We start from the raw sequence: 6,956 nt of genomic DNA, 5'->3' as shown, positions 1-6,956 counted from the left end.
GATATATGCCATGGCCGCAGTTGTGTCGACCTACTTCAGGAAGATTGCATTTCCCTTCCAAGGAAGAATTACAATCATCGACCAACAAACATTTCTCCCCAAAAGTTCACAAGTTACAGGAAGCATTCCAATGATCCATGGAAGCAATCATTCGCTTCAAAATATTGGAGTAGGCCTCCTAAAAGACCCTGCCTTAACGGGTACTTTTGCCTTACCGCCTCCGAGTAATCTGGCGGAAGTGGCCACAGTGGAAACCTACAATATGAAATCTTCTATATCTAATGGATTCAAAAGATTCCTAAACATTTTGTCAGCATGGATCATCGCCATTTTAGAAATATTGTAGCAATCAAATTTCTTGGCTTGGGGGGCAAACCCAAATCAACACTCATCGAGTGTTTGGATAGATAGGTATAAGGAATATGGCACCTCTTTAGATCCTTGGTCGCATGTACATTCTACAGACGAAGGAATCATTCAAACAATGATGTTAGGAGAGGCACCATGGGAAGATTACCACCATCGCTCCCATCTTCCGGATTACCACGAAGATTATTCCAGCAACCTTAATCATCCATCAGTTTTTGATTTTCTATCAAATACTGTAAATACAGTGGATTTCGAGGATGGTTCTTATCTCGTGTCGACCTCGTTAAAAAATGAAACAAGGAGTCATGAGGATAGTTCTTTTACTGTGTCAACCTCATTAAAAAATGAAACAAATCCCCTTTCCAAATCTCAAAGGTAAACCTTCATTCCAACCACCGAGTTGAATGCAATGAAGCTTGGGGGGCATGCACCTCGATTTGCATTATTATGTTGGGGGCATGCAAACTTATCATGAGCAGTGTTACTGCAGGGTTCAAGCTCGTTAAAAAATAAACCCTCATTGAGCAGTTTTAGTGCGGACTTCATGCTCGTTAAAAAATAAACATAAGCAATGAGCACATGTTCCTCCAGAGTTTAAGCTCATTAAAAAATGAACCAATTTCTGGTAAATAACCATCATGAATGTAATACTTCAGCCTTTAAAGCCTTGGTCGTGTTTGCACCATCATCTCCACTTTTGCATTGGCCGATCATTCACCTCCATTTGATTGTTTACCCATTTTGAGGAACAGCTGCGAAGAGTGATCATATTAGCCATCCTTGTAACACTGCCGTGATTGGAAAATTCCAAACCTTACCTGGAATCAATTGCTACCCATCTTATCACTCGTTCCTCAAAAGACGAGTCTCCTTTAAGCTCTTTTCAATTGACTCGTAAAATATGAAAAGATTGCCGAGCCATTGGCCTCTCCAGATCGTTAAAGGGACCGGAAGTGCTATCCCTCCTCTAAATTTTAATCTTTTTGGACCTGAGGGATTATTACACAAAAAGATCGAGCGCTTGTTTTGTTCGGCTCGTTAAAAGTATCGAAAATTCATCCCTTCTGTATTGTTTTATACTTTTTCGGACTTAAGGGATTAGATGAAGAAAAAGGAATTTTGGAGTTTCCTTTACGTTCCTTTTCAGACTCTCTAAAATTGAAAAGGACCGAGTTATCTTTGTCGTTAAACTCGTTAAAATTTTAATAGCGAAAAACTTGTCTATAGACGAGAACGAGTTTCACTATCGCTAGGCTCGTTAAAACATAGCGATGGGTTTGCCTGAAGGGCAAATTATAGAACAAGCATATGTTATCCTCCTCAAGCTTGATAAAAATAAAGAGGTACTGGTCAGAAATGACTGGGGAAGAATTGGGAAGAAAAATTGAAGAAACTTTGTTGGTAGCAGGTCGCTCTTGAACATGAAACTTTCACTCCGCATCCAAGTCGGGTTGGGTTGTTTCATTCACCGGTCACATCACCATGGTCCCATCATACCATCCACATTCTGGGTTAATGCTACCAATCCATCACGTCAGTGTTGCCGATATGTTCAAGAGAAGTCATTCAGAGAATTCACCTGTGTCTCAGCCACTACAATACATTTATACTCCATTATTTCATGACCTCCACCCTGAACCTTATATCACCAGATCGTTTTCACCTCCATTAAAATCATTTGCTCCATTCCGTGTCATTGATGTGGGATTCATTAAGGCCCTCCTGTGATGGATCACTTCTTGTCGACATCAGCTCATTATCCAAGAAGCTGATCTAGGAACACCCCATTCAGTACTTTGAAGCTTGCATGCCTCAATGGCAAGTTTCTCACTTCCGGCTACAGGTTTACATCAATGACCTTCGATCGAAAGATTTTGCGTGGTGTTCGACGCCAAGTCCTTTATTCACACCACGTGAATTGTACTGCAGTACCTTGAGGGTCATTATCATTATCGGTGATTCCTCTCGCGCTTGTTAACAACTTATATCATTGGCTGGTAATCAAGCGATGTCTTTCCATGTTCGACTCCAGAACATCTCTCACATGGATAGACTTGTACTTCGAGTGAAGATCGAACGAGATTGAAGACCCCGGATCTAGTTTCATCCATCCAGGCTGCCATATATATTCAGGAAAACAAAGACATCAAATGTACATCATTGCTGCACAGATAATCATCCAATCAAAGGGATGATGGCTCTACCAGAATCATCAGTCTACACTCAGACGATTGTTTGTCTTATGTACATAAAAATGAATTTATAAAGCTGAGCATGGGAATGCCCGCCTTAGCTAGATCATGAAAATATTATGAAGATAATGTATTGTATTGTATTGTATCTTATTACAGGTCTCCTCCCAACTTGAAAGAACTTCGGATCCTCATAATAAAGCATTTCACCCGACATCAAAAGATTAACGACCTCATGCTTTAGGGGGCAGCTGTTATAGACATTTTTGGGCACTGCAACCCCAAGCATGAAATGTCCATAAACCAAGGGCTCCTAAGTCCCTAAAAGTGTTGTTCTAACCCCTAAAGGAACAAGGTCAACTGATTACAGCTTCTCCCAGAAGTTCTCCATGAAAAACTGCTCAGAATTGGTCAAAACAGGATCATTTCAGCTGCTCCACAGGCCAAGTGCGTTGCATCTCACCTAAGTACACTGTGTGGGTGCATTGCATTTCAAAAAGCCCTTCTATGGGGTGCGATGGGTGAGAAATGACAAATGGCAGTGTCATTCCGCGAGGTGGAGAGGCAATGGAAGCTTCCAGAAACTTCTCTTGTGACACTTGCCTCTCTGAATTCGACCAAGGATGAGTAAGAGATCATCAATCTCCAAGTGGAAACAAGAACTATCAGAGAGAAGACACTAATCAAATCATAAGCTGACTCATCTCCCTTATAGATATCTATATATGGATCCCTCATCCCAGAGATCCAGAGGCTGGAATTTTGCATATTGTAAGGAATTGCTGTTGGTTTCTTGAGACAAACATCAGATTGTTGGGTGATCTAAGCTTTGTATGAGGTGAAGAGGGGCTTCCTTGCTGAGAGGTTGATGCTGGGTCAGAAGAACTGGTTGTAACTCCTCTTGGATTTTTCTTGTTTATCAATAAAAGCTATTCAAGTTTTCCTCCATACTCTTGTGTCGTTTATGTTTGCTGCATTTGTATGGTCAATTTATATCTGATCCTAGATTGTTATGATTATAGATCCATGTCTTTGTATAGTGCTATGCTACTATGATCTTACAGGTACTCTGTGAAGCTGGGCGTGCAAGGGAACAAGTAGCGAAAGACTATCAAGGAAGAGAGGAATCAAACCAGGAGATTAGCGCAAGACAGAGGATGGTCTTCTTTGTTCCTCTCTATCTATACTTTATAAAGGAAAAATGAAAGTAGCTTTACTCTGTTTGTTTCTAAGGTAGCTATCACACCTTAGTGGGATAAGCAGTTCTGAGTAGACACTTTTCCCTGTAACAAAATGGCGACTCTGCTGGGGACGAATTAGTTTGTTTGTTTATCTTGCTTGTTGTCTATTTCATAAACTTACAGACAGAGTATGAAGTCATGCTAGGTAGCATTCGAACTGCATTTTCCATAGCAAATGCAATTTAGATAAATGCCACTTCAGTCCATCTTCGGGATCTGTTTATGATTTAAACAACTGATTCACAAACTCTCTGATTGCCCTTGTGATAGCTCTTAGATCCTCCTTAGATCTACCCCTGATTGTTGAATTACTGATTACCTTTTGCTCGGCCAAAACCCATGAACTGAACTGCAAACTGTGACCCGGAAGCCAAGCAAAGTCTCGTTTCTGGCCCAGCGCAGGTACTGTTTTGAGAATCTGAAATTCAGCGCACTTCCCGAGTGTAGAAGGTGCACTGCATTTCAAATTCCCTGTGTTACAGGTGCGCTGATCAGGCTAGGCTTTGTGCAGTTTTGGTTTTTGTGATTCATTCTTTCCAGTTCTATTCATAAATTTTGCTGCCTATGATCAGTATATCTCTGTTTGAAACCCATTTTCCTTACTGTTATTCCCCTCGTTTGTACAAAAGAACTGTAAATGTTTTTGTGTGTTTGTTGAATCATTTTCAGTTCTCCTTTGCAAAAAGTAACATAATCGCACTGTCATCCTTTGATTTGAAAGTGTCGCAAGTTTAGTTTTCAATCATAGGAAAGAGTTTGATTGCTGTTGATAGTCGGTTATCCTGTTACTATTGTTTTTGGTTTGAATTTGTAATTTTTCTAGTGTCGAAAAAAAGTATTCATTTCAAAATCGTAAAGTGTTTTGATAGGCCCAGGTGGCCTCAACCAATCGATCTGCCCAATCTTTTCTGCTGCTGCTCACTACCTTGGTCAAAATCCCTTCCAAAGCTCTGTTAGTGACTTCCACCTGTCCATTTTCTTGCGGATGATAAGGGGTGGAAGTTTTGTGCTTAATTTTGTGATGTGTGAGCAGGTCTTCAATTAGATTGGAGGTAAATTGACTCCCTTGATCTGTGACTAATTCTCTTGGATATCCAAACTTGTAGAATATATTCTCTCTCAAAAACTCGACTACTTTTTCTTCTGTTGCTGCCTTGATCGCCTTTGTTTATGTCCATTTTGTCATATAATCAGTGCACATGATGATGTAAGATTTCTAATTTGAAGGAGGGTTGACAGGACCCAAAGAGTCCATGCCCCACTTCTGAAATGGCTCGAAAGTCACTTGAGGTTGTAGGGGCATCTCATCCCTTGGAGTAGGTTTTCCCATCCTTTGACATCGGTCACATTGGCTGATATATCTCCTTACATCTTGATGAAGAGTGGGCCAATAGTAACCTTCTTGTAGGACTTTGAAGGCAGTCATCTTTGCTGCAAAATGCCCCCCACAGGGCCCATCATGATAGGTTAGGAGAATGTTAAAAACTTCCTCCTCTCTGACACATCTCCTCAAAACCTGATCCGGGCCAAGTTTGAAGAGATTGTCCCCAATTCAGGTGAAAGGGGCACTTTTCCTCACGATCTTGCTATTCTCTTTTGAGGATAGTTGTGGCGGGAACTGTGCGGAAACCAAGTAATTTTCTATATTAGCAAACCATGGAGAGAGTACTGAGATAGCAAATAGGTGTTCATCTGGCATTTGATCATCCACCATTCCTTCTTCACCTGCAGGCAGATCTATTCTAGACAAAAAATCAGTGACAAAGTTTTCCTTACCCGACTTATCAACAATGATTAAATCAAATTGCTGCAATAAAAGCAACCATCTAATAATGCGAGCATTTACATCTGGTTTGTTCATTAAATACATGATTGCAACATGTTCAATGTGTAAAAATGTTTGAAAGCCAGTGATGTAGTGTCTGAACTTATTTAGGGAATGGACTACAGCTAGGAGCTCCTTTTCAGTTACAGTGTAGTTTAATTTTGCCTTCGAAAAGTTTTTACTTACAAAATATATGGCATACAACAGCTTCTCATCAACTTGCCCTAAGGCTACTCCTATCGCTTTGTTCGAGGCATCTGTATGAATGTGGAAAGGTAGGGCCCAGTTTAGACCTCTCAAAATTGGGGCCATCACCAGTTTACTTTTCAAGGTATCCAGAGCGTCTTAATAGTTGTTAGTCCATATGAACTCAACATATTTTCCCAAAAGACCAAACAATGGAGAGGCTAGCTTAATGAAATCCTTAATGAATCTTCTATAATACCCTGCTAAACCTAGGAAACTTCGAACATCTCTTACCTTTTGAGGAGGTGGGACCCTTTGGATGATGGCAATTTTGTTGGGGTCCACCTGTAATCCTTGCTGAGAGATTGCATGACCTAGGATGGTCCCTTCAATCATCAGGAATTCACGTTTTTCAGGACTGAGGGACAGGTTCATTTCAATACACTTGTCCAAAACTTTTCCTAGGTTAGACAAAATTTCCTGGAAGTTAGAACCATAAGGGTTAAAGTCATCCATATAGATTTCCACTGCATCATGAACCAGTTCAACAAATATACTCAATACTACTCTTTGGAAAGTGGCAGGAGCATTGCACAAACCAAAAGGAAGGACCTGATATGCAAAGGTACCCCAAGGACAAGTGAAAGTGGTCTTATTTTTGTCTTCCGTCTTATTTGGATCTGGTTGTACCCGCTAAACCCATCTAGGAAGGAGAAAAACTTCTTCCCTGCCAGGCCATCTAACGATTGATCTATGAAAGGCAAAGGAAAATGGTCCTTCTTGGTGGCCTTGTTTAGTTCCTGATAATCGACACAGATTCTCCACTTTCCATTTTTCTTTGGCACTAGCACCAAAGGAGAGACCCATTTGCTGTCAGAGATAGGGCAGATGAATCCTGCATCCAATAAATTTTGTAGTTCTTCTTTGACAATGTCCTTAAGGGCTAGATTCATCCTCCTTTGAGGCTACCTGACTAGTTTGAAATCTTCCTTAATGTAAATGTGATGACTATAGACTGAAGGGTGCACTCCTTTCATCTCCTTATAGTTTCAAGCAAAAGCATCCAAGTCATTTCTTATTAAGCTACACAATTCTTTCTCCTGAGAGTTGGATAGGGATGAGTTTATCTTCAAGGTTCTTTTT

Source organism: Pinus tabuliformis, chromosome 5_2 (genome assembly GCF_031772625.1).
Source record: "Pinus tabuliformis cultivar Carrire ecotype Pingquan chromosome 5_2, CPIR1, whole genome shotgun sequence".
Classification (NCBI taxonomy): domain Eukaryota; kingdom Viridiplantae; phylum Streptophyta; class Pinopsida; order Pinales; family Pinaceae; genus Pinus; species Pinus tabuliformis.
This window is presented reverse-complemented; position numbering follows the sequence as displayed.